This window comes from Eurosta solidaginis, chromosome 4 (genome assembly GCF_040869045.1).
Source record: "Eurosta solidaginis isolate ZX-2024a chromosome 4, ASM4086904v1, whole genome shotgun sequence".
NCBI lineage: Eukaryota > Metazoa > Arthropoda > Insecta > Diptera > Tephritidae > Eurosta > Eurosta solidaginis.
In genome coordinates this window covers 57,167,596-57,182,186 of record NC_090322.1, presented here as the reverse complement: position 1 = coordinate 57,182,186, position 14,591 = coordinate 57,167,596, and positions in this window count along the sequence as shown.

Sequence of the window (14,591 nt, the reverse complement as noted above, 5' to 3'; positions counted from 1 at the left end):
CACAGAATATATAGGTTTGCGACATCCGCTCAATGCAGCTCCTGCCTTGGGTGGTGCCACTTTCCTAGATGTTCTGGTCTCCGCGACGGCAACCCCCCGGCGGGGTTCATCGCGCCATGTTGCCAGGTCGCAAACCCAAATCATCCGGGTACCCCAATGCTTGCCCAAGGGCGCCCAGTCCCAAGGCCACAACAGCAATTGCGTCCTGGCCTTCCACAACCTAGGCGTAGTCACCCCTCACTTACCCCTAGAGTGGCGGCGTCACCCCTCTTGCACTTCAGAATTCTGCAGTTCAACTGTAATGGACTAACTGGGAAGATTACGGAGATAGTCGATTTCATGAAGCGGCACAACATCCGCATTGCTGCGATTCAAGAGACTAAACTCACGGCAAGATCTGCATTGCAGACCTGCTCTGGTTATAATGTCCACAGGAAAGACCGCGAGAGCGGAAATGGAGGCGGCCTCGCGTTTATTATACACCACTCTGTGCAATATCATATATTTGATCCTGGCATCGACCGCAGTGACAATGTCTTAGAACGTCAAGGCCTATCTGTCCGGTCAGGCGATGCAAATCTAGAAATCAACATCTACATCCCTCCTGTCACCTGTTGCCCCAGTGGATACCGCCCTAATATCGAGGCCTTACTCACTGGCAACAATCGCATTATCTTAGGCGATTTCAATGCCCATCACGACCTATGGCATTCAAACTTGCGGGCGGACAGTAGGGGTGAGATGTTGGCGGATCAAATAGACGAAACGACGTTCTGCACAATAAACGGAGACGCCCCCACACGTATGGTAGGAAGCTGTCATAGCTCGCCAGATATCTCAATCGTGAGCGCAGAACTCGTAAACTGCGTCAACTGGCAGCCGATGGTAACATTGGCATCCGACCACCTGCCCATACTTATTTCGTTCGAGCGTACCGCCGACTTCATCGTCACCGAAAAACGCACTTTCATAAACTTCAAAAAAGGAAAGTGGGAAGAATATAAATCTGCAACAGACAGCAGCTTTGCTGCCCTCCCTATCCCGACTGATGCCCGCCAAGGGGAGCGTGCCTTCCGTAAGGTCATTGAATCCGCCTCGGCACATTTCATTCCCGCCGGGAGAATTCCCGAAATCCGGCCCCACTTCCCGGCGGAGGCCGCGACTTATTTACAACATGGACGCCCCAAATGTCGACCATATTGAACATCCACGTCGATGGCACTACGCTACCGACTGTCCTACACCCCAAAATCTTGGGTGTGACGTTTGATCAGGATCTACATTTTGGTGCGCACGCAACCGCAATTGTTCCAAGAATTCAGAGCTGTAATAAAATCCTCAAATCCCTTGCTGGCAGTACCTGGGGAAAAGATAAAGAAACGCTCTTGACCACATACAAAGCAATTAGCCAGCCGATTACATGCTACGCGTCACCCATATGGTCGCCAAGCCTAAAAACCACCCACTGGAAGAAACTACAGGCCTGCCAAAATACTGCTCTCAGAATCGCCACGGGCTGTCTTCTTATGTCCCCAGAACACCATCTGCATAAAGAGGCGAGAATACTCCCCATCAGGGAGAGAAATGAGATGCTGACCAAACAGTTTCTGTTGAATATCCAGAAACCTGGGCATCCCAACAGACATCTGATTGACGAACCAGCACCGCCTAGGGGCCTAAGGAGTCATCTCCGTAAGCATTTTGAGGAAATACGGCACCTGAGAACCCAGCCGTATGAAGCGGAAAAACACAAGCAGGTCCTTGGTGAACTCCATAGACAGGCGTCGGACCTTTATGTCGGGAATTGCCCGGTGAATCCAGTACTTGAAGAAAAATATCCAGAACTCGCAGAAGAGGAACGCATACTCCCCAGGGAAACGCGTGTCACTCTTGCTCAACTTCGTTCTGGATACTGTAACAGGTTAAACTCTTACTTATCCAGAATCAACCCCGACATACAAAATGTATGCCCTGCTTGCAATGTGTCCCCACATGACACCAACCATCTCTTTAATTGTAATGTGGAACCAACGCCTCTAACACCCCTTTCCTTATGGTCCACCCCTGTTGAAACGGCAAGTTTCCTTGGACTCCCGTTAGAGGATATTGATGACAATTTGTGATCGGTCGCGGCTATTAGGTGGGGCGAGCATTGCTACAACAACAACAACAACTGCAGGACCTGGAAGGGTCTACCCTTCCCCCATGTCTTAAAAGGTGGACCGCAAATTATCTGGGTGGTCGGCAGGCATCGATGCAATTTAGAAACGAAACATCAAAACCAAGGAGAATTAAACAGGGGGTGCCACAGGGTGGTGTCCTATCCCCACTTTTGTTTAATTTCTACATATCTAAGCTACCTTCACCACCGGAAGGAGTCACAATCGTTTCCTACGCCGATGACTTCACAATAATGGCCACAGGCCCAGGCCCAAAGATCGATGCGCTATGCAATAAAATAAACGGCTACCTCCCTGATCTCTCCAGTTTTTTCGCCTCGCGAAACCTGGCATTATCACCGACTAAATCTTCCGCGACCTTATATACAACATGGACGCCCCAAATGTCGACCATTTTGAACATCCACGTCGATGGCACTACGCTACCGACTGTCCGATACCCCAAAATCTTGGGTGTGACGTTTGATCAGGATCTACATTTTGGCGAGCACGCAGCCGCAATTGTTCCGAGAATTCAGAGCCGTAACAAAATCCTCAAATCCCTCGCTGGCAGTACTTGGGGAAAAGATAAAGAAACGCTCATGACTACATACAAAGCAATTAGCCAGCCGATTACGTGCTACGCGTCACCCATATGGTCGCCAAGCCTAAAAATCACCCACTGAAAGAAACTACAGGCCTGCCAAAATACTGCTCTCAGAATCGCCACGGGCTGTCTTCTTATGTCCCCAGAACACCATCTGCATAATGAGGCGAGAATACTCCCCATCAGGGAGAGAAATGAGATGCTGACCAAACAGTTCCTGTTGAATACCCAGAAACCTGGGCATCCCAACAGACATCTGATTGATGAACCAGCACCGCCTAGGGGCTTAAGGAGTCATCTCCGTAAGTATTTTGAGGAAATACGGCACCTGAGAACCCAGCCGTATGAAGTGAAAAAACACAAGCAGGTCCTTGGTGAACTCCATAAACAGGCGTCGGACCTTTATGCCGGGAATTGCCCGGTGAATCCAGTACTTAACGAAAATTATCCAAAACTTGCGGAAGAGGAACGCATACTCCCCAGGGAAACGCGTGTCACTCTTGCTCAACTTCGTTCTGGATACTGTAACAGGTTAAACTCTTACGTATCCAGAATCAACCCTGACATACAAAATGTATGCCCCGCTTGCAATGTGTCCCCACATGACACCAACCATCTCTTCAATTGTAATGTGGAACCAACGCCTCTAACACCCCTTTCCTTATGGTCCACCCCTGTTGAAACGGCAAGTTTCCTTGGACTCCCGTTAGAGGATATTGATGACAATTTGTGATCGGTCGCGGCTATTAGGTGGGGCGAGCATTGCTACAACAACAACAACCACCAAGGGAGGCCGTAACTATAGCGAACGCGACCTTGTAAGACAGCAAGACCCTGGCGACCTTCTAATTAGGGACATAAACTTGAGCATCAGACAAATTGTAGACAACCACAAGCAGGAGAAATAGTCGGAATACATAAAGAACTGTTACCTATGCCGGTAAAGGTAAACTTTGATAAACCGTAAAGTACTTCTTGAACTCGATTAAACACAATGATAAAATATCCATCACCCTTGGCGATAAAGTGCTATCGGATGCGAGGGAACGGGTGGGCGCTTTATGCCGACCCTATTAATCATCCCTCATTCGACAAATCCAAACGGCAGTCCAAAAGATGTGCACGTAAGCATAAACACGGTGCATCTCCTATTACCATCGCCGCCACAGAGGTTGAAGAAGCCATTAAACTTGCTATACCATCTAAAGCAGTGGGACCAGACGGAATTGTCATGTCGATTCTTAAAAACCTTGGCAATGAGGGATTTAAAGACCTTTGTTTGTCTTCAACCTGTCTGTGTCCGCTTTCGTCATCCCTGAAAAATGGAAAATGGCGAGGGTGGTACCGCTACTAAAGCCTGGGAAACACCTAACGTAGGAGACTCGTATCGTCCAAAATCTCTCCTATCGCCATTAACCAAGACACTTGAAGCCATTCTGATACATTATTCCACCGCAAACCTGCAACTTACCAATCATCAGCATGGCTTTCGAAAACTGCATAGCACCTAGCTAAAGACGCAAATGCAATGCGGATGGAACCATAACCTCCATCAAAGGATAGTACTCGTAACGCTGGACTTATCAAAAGCCCGTTACTAAGGGTCTATCCTTTCTCCCAATCTCAAAAGGTGGACTGCATCGGTACTTGTTAGTACGTTACACTCAAAAATACTGGGTGTGACGTTCGGTCAGGACCTACATTTTGGCAGAATGCAGCCGCAATTGTATCTAAAGTTCAGATCCGTAACAAAATCCTCAACTCCCTCGCTGGCAGCACTTGGAACAAAGATGGAGAAACGCCCATAACCACTTATAAACTGCAGACCGGTCAGAACATCGCGCTCAGAGCTGGCACGGGATGTCTTCTTATGTCCCCCAAACAACATGGTGTGGAAAGAATACTTCCCCTAAAGCAGAGGCATGAAATGTTGAACAAACAGTTTCTGTTGAGTACCCAGAAATTTTGGCACCCCAACAGAGATGTGATTAAAGAAACCGCCTTTCAGGAACTTAGGGAGTTATCTCCGTAAGCACTATGAAGATATGAGCCACTCAAGAAGTTAGACGTTTGAAGAAAAGGAGAACAAAACGGCCGTCAGAGAAATCTACAAAAGGTCGTCAAATTTCTATGTTCCGTTCTCAAAGACAAATACCATAAACACGCAGTTGAGGAAAGCGACCTCCTCAGGGAGACGGGCGGCACTCTAACTCAACTTCGATCCGGATATTGTAATAGGTCATGATGTAACAGGAATGACAAAGGAGTGAAGTGGCTGTTTGAAAACATCTGCTATGTCTATCTCATCGCAAATATGGCCTTCCGAACCTCTGAGCTAGTGACGGTAATGAACGCAATATCGTTTTTATGTTTAAGCACTTTGTCGTCCGGCCTTGTCAACCGAAAGTGCATCAGAAGTGGTCGGCATAAATCATCGAATATTTTTTGGTAAAAGTACCTTTTGCACTTGTCTAAATTTGGCGTTTAAAAGAATTTCTGACATTGTTGTTGTTGTCAATAATAAATAGATGCTTGGCGCGATTTACGTCCGAGGAGATTAAGGCCCTTCTCCTCCAGTTTGCGTCGTCCTCCCTTTAATTTTCCCTACAAAATTGGCGGTGCGGTGTCTACATGTTTTATGTCGACCCCGAGCGGCATCTGCAAGTCAGATGAATTTTCCCTGAGAAGCTTTTCATGGATATAGATCCGATACCTTCCGGAAACCATCTCGGAACTTGGGGCCGCCATAGCCTCGGCTGCCCAAGAATCAGTATTCGCCACGGGGAGGTGAAGTTTGCCAGCCTTGGGTTGTGGAAGCTATAAACTGCGCTAGCAACCCTTCGATTCATTTTGGCTATTTTAGTTGCCTTTTACGACAGATGTAATTTCTGACGTTGATTCGTTTTGGTAGAATTAATGTCAACGACGTTAATTCCCATACGAGTATGATAAAAATCTCCTTCGGATTGCGAATTAAGACCAGTGAATATAATTCGTTTTCAAAAGAGAATTAATATCAATTGACATTGACTCCATTGCCATTATTGCACGTTCGCCTCTTTTCACGGCTAGAAAGGACCGAATGCTATACTTATTCCGAGTCCAATAAAATTTATTTGCCGAAAATTGCCCGGATAACATATCGACTGCTAAGTAGAATATCACCTTACCTTGGCTGCCACTACGAAAACGCCCAATATCAAAAATCGTTAAAGCCCTATTTTAGAACTTTTTTCAATGCCACCTTTTCTCAAACATTTTTTCATAAACGCCCCAGCTAACGTCAAAATTTTATTAGATTGAGTTGAGATGCGGCTTTGTTTGGTTTATTGCTGTGCCACCCGAATACCACAGATCCGAGCCGAAGTAGCTCACTGGATGCACATTTCTCCAGGAACCAATTGCTGCTGATTTCGTATTGTTAGTCGGTACTCCTTTCGAAACATTTTGAGAAGAGTAGGTTCGCTGATAACTTTTACAGAGCATTTAGCTACTTTCTTAAGTTCTGGCAGTATACAACTGCCCGTAGTTGGAAACCGAGTGTATGCTAGATCTGGGTGTTCACACAGGTAGTGCGCGACCATCTCTTTGCTGCCCTCCTCGCCGCAGCTCCGGCAATCGCTGTTAAAAGGGATCCCCATTCTCTTAGCATACAGGCCAAGTGACCGGTGGCCCGTGATTGTGGAAGATCATAAATATTTCATTCCTTGAGCTATTTAGTAGGTTATCTGTTCTCTTACTGTCGTAATTCAGCCAGGTTTGCTTGGTTATCTTGCAGGTGTCCGAGGAGTACCAGTTAGAGACAGCTTCTCCCTTGAATCGGCTATGTATGTTTCTTTTAATTGGTGTACGTGGATGATGCATCTCGACTGCTTCCGCAGCCTCCAGCAGTGCCCCTGTCCTTGCAAGTTCGTCTGCCTTATCGTTGCCTTTGATATTCCTGTGACTGCGTAACCATATAAGGGTAATGTTTCCGAAGCTAGCTGCGCCTTGAAGCGACCTCTTGCAGGTGCTAAGGACATTAGACGAAATAATATGGGAGCTCTGCGCCACTGGCGCTGCTGCTCAGTAGTCTATATAATTGTTTTTATTCTTCTGGATTAGTTACACTAGAATCTGTGTGCTATACCTAATTAAATCTAACTTAAAATGTAAACTTCCACAATTATATCACTTTGTAATTAGTATTATTTTATTAGTATTTAAGTTCAAGATCAAGTAATTATATTCCAGATATACGTCACATGAGCTCCAATCAAACCGATCACAAACAACACGCCCCGTTAGGCGGCGTTGCTTTAACCCTTCAACGTCATATGACTCATACAATGCACAAATATGTTTGTGAAAATGTAAACTTTGCGATGTGGCAGCATGTGTACATAGAAACAATTAACTGGAAATTTTTTTCGTATGTCATTATAAAATGTTTTAATGAGGCTTAATTATTATTTTTTTTTTCTAAATCAAATTATATTAACTGCTCAAATCAATTGTAAGTAACTTTCAATTTCAATGTTGACCGCTCCCTTATCAGAATTTCCTTTGTTCATATCTCTCCAATTACAGTTGCAAATATATCTATGTATAAAAATATACAGGGTGATGATATTCGAACTTATGGATATACGCAGACCTTAGTGGTTTTAAGTCCATTTTTCTAAAAAAAAGGATTCCTTTAATAAGTAAAAGTGAGGAGCCATCCGACAAATGTTGAATACCCAGAAACCTGAGCATCCCAACAGACATCTGATTGATGAACCAGCACCGCCTAGGGGCTTAAGGAGTCATCTCCGTAAGCATTTTGATGAAATACGGCACCTGAGAACCCAGCCGTATGAAGCGAAAAAACACAAGCAGGTCCTTGGTGAACTCCATAAACAGGCGTCGGACCTTTATGCCGGGAATTTCCCGGTGAATCCAGTACTTAAAGAAAAGTATCCAAAACTCGCGGAAGAGAAACGCATACTCCCCAGGTAAACGCGTGTCACTCTTGCTCAACTTCGTTCTGGATACTGTAACAGGTTAAACTCTTACCTATCCAGAATCAACCCCGACTTGCAATGTGTCCCCACATGACACCAACCATCTCTTTAATTGTAATGTGGAACCAACCCCTCTAACACCCCCTTCCTTATGGTCCACCCCTGTTGAAACGGCAAGTTTCCTTGGAGTCCCGTTAGAGGATATTGATGACAATTTGTGATCGGGCGCGGCTGTTAGGTGGGGCGAAACATTGCTACAACAACAACAGGAGCCATCCGAGTCTTTAGATCTAAGAAACTATAATATATTATATATTCTTCAAAAGTCGTACATCCATGACTGGGATCAACCCTATTAAGTTCTCAAGAACAAGATTCACCAAAAAGTCCGCAATAATTCACCAACAATGGGCGCGGCACCGCCCACTTTTAAAGAAGGTAATTTAAAAGTTTTGCAAGCTGTAATTTGGCAGCTGAGCATGTAATATTCGGATACACCCGAACTTAGACTTCCTTACTTGTTTATGCTCTTTTCTTTCAAACGGCTGAATTCTTGAGTGACGAATTTCTTCATAGTGCTTGCAGAGATGACTCCTTGTGTTCTTGGCGGCGATGCGGATTCAATCGGATGTCTGTTAGGATGCCCAAATTTTTGAATATTTGAACAAAAACAACATTTCGTTTCTCTCCTTCATGGGAAGTATTCTCGCCTCACTGCGTAACTGATGTTCCGGTTATATAAAAACTCATTCCGTGGCAATTATGAGCGCGGTATTTTGACAGGCCTGCAGTTTCCTCCAAAATGTTTCTTCTAAGCTCGGCAACAATAGGTAGCTATGAGCGTTTCCTTGTTAAATTGGGTTTTGTTTTGATACTACGTCCCTGAACTGAACCGAGGTTTGCGATGAAATAAGGGAGAATGGCCGGCGATAGGAGAGATATCAGACGATAACCTTCGTTGACATATGGCTAATGAGTCTGAAGTGGTCTGTGAGTATGTCTGATAAAACTCTCAGGTTGGTTTTGGGAGGTTAAAAAAAAAAAAATATCGTTTTGTATTGCACTCCCTAGCAGCGCCTTTGCTGTACTGTGTTTTCGCACCACTGTTGTCACTGCGGCGTCAGGATTGACTCAGAGCCAGTAGATGTTCTCCTGGCCAGCCGGCCCGCCCATTTGTTGTCACCTAGCACCTCTGCAGCAGACTAGGCGAATGATGTTTTTTGCACTTAAATGGCTCAACTTCTCCATGCACTCGACGACTATTGAGGTTTTAATTTCAATTGAGGATATTGCCTTAAGTGCGGCTCATTGCCGATGAATATAAAGATTCGCTCATTCGAGTAGCTTCGTTGCAGTTTGATCTCTGTATGCAGGCATTATGGCAACAACTTCGGCCTAGATAGAACTTTTTCCCAGTGGTAGGAGCATATTTGTCCTGCGTCCTGGTCGAACGCTTCGACTTTAAAAGTGCCCCTTCCGTTTTTTAAGCGGTATTAGTTCGAACAGCAACTCCATTTTAGTCATTTGGCACGTCCGCATGGATTCTGCCACGTTTCCTTCTGCAGAAAGGCTGGATAAATTAGGTCCAATCCTGGAGATTTGGAGCGCTTAAATGGCTTTATCGCCCATCTAACCACCCATTCGCTAAAAAGGTCGTTGGCGAGGCACTATGTAGTAGTGTATCGAAAGGCTTACTTTTACGTATAATAAAACGATTTTCCGTCATCCCCTGTCAAATTTGGTTTGTAGACAATCCGATTTCGGTGTTGTGATGAACGAAAAATTATACTGAAGATAGTAAAACTCCGAAAACGGTTTACTTAAAATATCCACGCTGCCGAAAAAAAAACAAAAAAAAAAGGAAGCTGATTTTAGACTGAAGTTTGAAGATGTCACCTCTGGAAATCTGTAAGGTTGTCTCTGCCATAGCAGAGTACGTAAGCATTATGTGAGGGCATGATTCCACTTCGTTATCCTCAATACTTTAGTCGTTGAAGCTATTATCTACAATTTTGAGGCGAACTGCATCTTTGGTCCACATTGTGTTGGGTCAGCATGAAGAAAATGACACAGGCCAAATATCATCGGCTGATCATGGTGTGTAGTTATTGACGGTAATTTAGTTAATAAGTGGACGGGCCGATTTTCAAGGGAGGTGTCCCAAACAACTTCTTTCCATCACTCAGCGGAATTTGGATCTCCATTTTTTCATGTGGCCAAAAGGCAGTGTAACTTAAACATAAAAAAGAAAATATTTCTGTTGTCCTAAATTGAGGACTGGTTCGCCAATATAAAACACTACTTGGCTAAGATAAATTCCTGGCTGTCCTGCCTACGCTGAATAAAATGATGCGGCGAAACACTTTCTGTGCGAGAGCTAAGTCATCGTGTTTAATACTCAACGTATCAATTCGGCTTCCATAATTTGTTTGATTTGAAATAGGCCTTGTGCTGCAATTAAAGTTATTTCTGGAAGAGTTCCAGTAGTTGGCAAGACTACTGACCTATTTTATAATATAAGTCGAGGTACTTAAACTTGGGTTTATCGAAATCTGGTAACACTAAGCACTGCTACAACAACGGGAATCAAGGGTTGATAAGCGCAATACAAAGCATTATAGCCGCAAAGCTTCCACAACCCAATTGTCAACCTCACCCAAGCGAGGGGAATCCTGTTACAAATATGAATGTATTCCTTATGGCACGAGGGGCGGGATGACCTAGAAGGTTTAATGTGGTCATATTAATCGTTCCCGAGATGGTCGAGCTAGTACCTTTATGGTGCTTTGTTACCGGAACTTACCGGACCAATATCCGGCAAAAGACCATCAACTTCGATAACACTCCCAAACATTTTCGGGGAGTGTCTTTATCGTTAATACAACAAAAGAACAACTAAGCACACATCCAGTAAGTAAGTTCTACATTGTCCGACTAGTTTAGCCTGACCGACATTTTCGTGCAACCCTATATTTATGCATTTTAACAAAACTCTATTGGGGAAAGGTAGTAACAAATTATATTTTATGACTTTTGATGTACCGCAACAAAAACAAATAAAAATGACACTTTAAAGTTGTAAATAAAAAAACGTTTTTATTGTAGGTAATTGGTTAAGCCTCAATGATATGGCACGTAAGCTCACGATAACAATTGCTTGAATTTTCTCACTATAGCCACCTTGTTGTACGTCAATTTTTTTTTGAGCTAAGAGAATCCAAACCTAATTAATTTATTCACTCAATATTCATATATATATACTAGGGTAGTCCTTATAAATCAAATAAAATGTAGACTGTAAAACCTAGGAAAAAATATCTCATATACATTTTGGTCGCGATAAGAAATGACTATGTGGTGTCGCACAGCGGCTTCAAGTCCGATTTTAATGCGCATATTGAATCTTCAGAGGGTAAACTGAGCTTGGATCCCTGTAAAACACGCCTTAACAGATTCCAATCCGAACCGAAATTTATATGAGTCATTTTGGGCCTAGATACTATCGTCTGTAGGAGTAAGACTATAAATAATCGTTGGTGGGATGATTTATAAAGACCACCCTAATATACACGTACTTACATATATACATATTTAGGTATGTAACTGCCACTATGTAATTACTTAAGTTGGGACAGAGCTCCACAGCTTTAGAATTCATCGAAGGCTTCTTGGCATATTCACAGAGCGGCATGGATGTAGATGCCAAAGGCGCCGAAGGTAGCTCACAAGTCTTACCTCCCTATACTGCCCCGAATTTTTGACGGTGAAAAATGAAAAGAACTCATATCCGTAGAGAAGCCATAGATTCCCAGCATCTCATGTTAATTCATGAAAAGTTTCTCTAAAAAAAACGCTCCGAGATATTTGAATGCGACTTCATCAGACTCGCTTGGTGAAGCGTTGGCTTCATCGTTCTCGATTTAAATAACGCGTTCCTTTTCGGGACTTTGCAATTTCGATAAGCGTTATCTCCATGAAATAAGTACATATACTCTGTATATCATTCAGAGCGTCATTATTGATACTCTAGGAGCTTTACCTTATCAGCAAGTTTTGTTTCTATTAGCTTCACTTTTCACTTGGTTTAAGCAAGGCGTTACACGCCTACTTCGCATTATGCTCTTAGAGCTCTCTTATACAGTAAAATAAGTGATTAACATGTAGGTCCCGTCCGGCCAATTTGTACGGAAAATCAAGAGGAGCACGACACAAATTGGAAGAGAAGCTCGGCTTAGATCTCTTCGGAGGTTATCGCGCCTTACATTTATTTATTTTAATTGTTTACCATCGTCTTCCTCTAGATCACCGTGCATTCACTTCGGGTCTTCGCCATTTTTCATTATGACGAAGTGAGTCGCGGCCGAAAGCAGGCACTCCCAGACCACCCTCGATCGCACTATAGTTGAACTTAAGGCCTTCATAACCCCTTGGCTATCAGAGTGGATTTTCAATTCTCTAACTTTATTGCTGTTGTTGTTGTTGTAGCGATAAGGTTGCTCCCCGAAGGCTTTGGGGAGTGTTATCGATGTGATTGTCCTTTGCCGGATACAGATCCGGTACGCTCCGGTAACACAGCACCATTAAGGCATTATTCGGAGTTAGAAAATTGCGGAGGTGCACCGGCTGCTTGATCCAACACAGACCCTTGACTAAACCCTCTCATTATCAACATAATCAACTGTTTTGCAAGTTATTCTTCATGAATGGTTGAAGCGGAACCCAGGCCCGAAATCAAAAAATGCTAGTAATCATGTATCTATGTCAAGACGCCTCCTCCTCACCACTCCACCTTTGAGACAAATAATTTATTTTAAAGTAACTTCGAGCCTTTGTCAGTTCAAACAAAAGTCTTTCCAGTTTTTAAGATAATTATATAACTCAATTAATCATTAAATTCGAGAAACTCTTTTCATTTCGGTGAACAGCTTTTGCTTTTTTCTTCCCTGTTCTTAAGATCATTATGTAAGTCAAGCTCATAAGTCGTTAAATTTTAGCAAATCATTTTTATTGTAGTATAAATTAGGAGACTTCTGAAAGAAAGATTATATTAAAGCAAGATACCGAAAGTAGAACCTAAAGAAGGGCAACTATTTTCACATTGATCGGATGGCTGATACCGTTCATGAATATACCAATAATTTGGTTCAATCTACCTCCGAGGAAATTAAAGACGAGCATCCGTTTCAATTTGAGGAGGCCTACTTCAAATTTCCAAAAATTGGAGGCATCTACAAATTTGATGCGGACGTCAAGAGAATCAGATTATTCAGATGTAGCTGAGAAGCTTTTGTATCAGAAATACACTGTCTCTGTCTAACTGTCGAGTGACAAAATCCTGCTTACTTGCTTTTACTTATACCGTGACTTGCATTTGGGATGAGTATACAAACTGTTAAATTTGGAAAAGTAGGGCCCTCTACCACAACAAAGTCTGTTTTTCTCCTAATCACCCATTTAAAGACTTTCGGGTAAATAGCATCAAAAAGGAAAATGCTTCGTTTTTAATAACGTTACTTCCCCTCGACACCAGTGTTGTTAGCGAGATGAATGAGCTCAATTGGGTATCAAATAGAATGCAAGGCCCAAAACTTGACTTAGCTAAGTAGTATTGGAACACAAAGGCTCATAGGCAGGACGGCACTTAGCAGACAAACGGCTTGATTATTTCAAACTTATTCACAAGAGGTTACCACCCCTCTTCCTGTGCCTTTAAGATAATCCAAGAGCGAATCAAGCTTACATATTTACTCAGGAAGGGTATATCAGCCAACAAAACCGCATGTTGCCTCTGAATAATTTATTATCTACTTATATTGCATTTAATTCGCGCTATAAATTAATAGAAACCCCTTAAAAATGCCCAAACTATACAGTAGCGAGCACGAAAATAGCAGTCGTAATTTTTTTTTCGAAATTCGTCAATTGGATTCTTCTTTTGTTAATTTCTATAATTTAACAAAACTTCGATGAATTTTGTAACTGAAACTATGCGAACCAATCTCAGAAACGTTTTCTTAGAAAATCGGGGACTCGAGCGAATTTTAGAAAAATTTCGAACTTTTTATTTTAATTTTCCTGATTTTTTTTTTAATTTTTGACAGTTTTTTTCCAAAGGGAGGTTTCAGATTTTCTTCCGAGGTTGTTTGGCTCAAAATATTTATATTTGAGTATGTGCACTTTATTTGCCTTTATCAAATTTTAGAATAGTGGGTGCCATGCCCCTATTGGGAAATTTTTTTATAAATTCTAAAATTTGGTATAAATTCCATATATGTGACCTGGAATCATGAAACGACCCTATTGTGCAAAAATACCTTTCTTCACTTTTTGGATGATTCTTATAAGAAATATAAAGCTCTTTCCAGTGGAACAACCCGCAGTTTTCTATCTTTTTTAGTTTTTTCACAAATCGAATTTCAAGCCAAATCGGACCACAAATATGATTTTTTGAAATATTTCGATCCATGCGCCACCTATCGGAATTTGGTTTCTTATTATTGCATTGTCATCGGGTTCTGAACTATATTCCAAGTTTCAAGCTTCTAGCTTATCGGGAAGTTAATTAAATTTTAATTACAAAATTCGTTCCCAACGCCCGGCCGCTAAACAAAGTCAAGCTAAACAAAAACTTTAAACGCGTTTTTTTCGAAAACTTGGTTTCGCATAATAGGGTCGTTTCATGATTCCAGTTCACATGTGAGGAAATTGATTGGATAGAGGTTAAAGGTAATAGAAGCAAGGATGGGAGTGGGAGTTGGAATGTAAGGGGAACGGAGAGTGATAATGGCAGTATGACTGGGACTGGGAATGGGAATGGGAATAGGAAAGCAGAAAGAGACT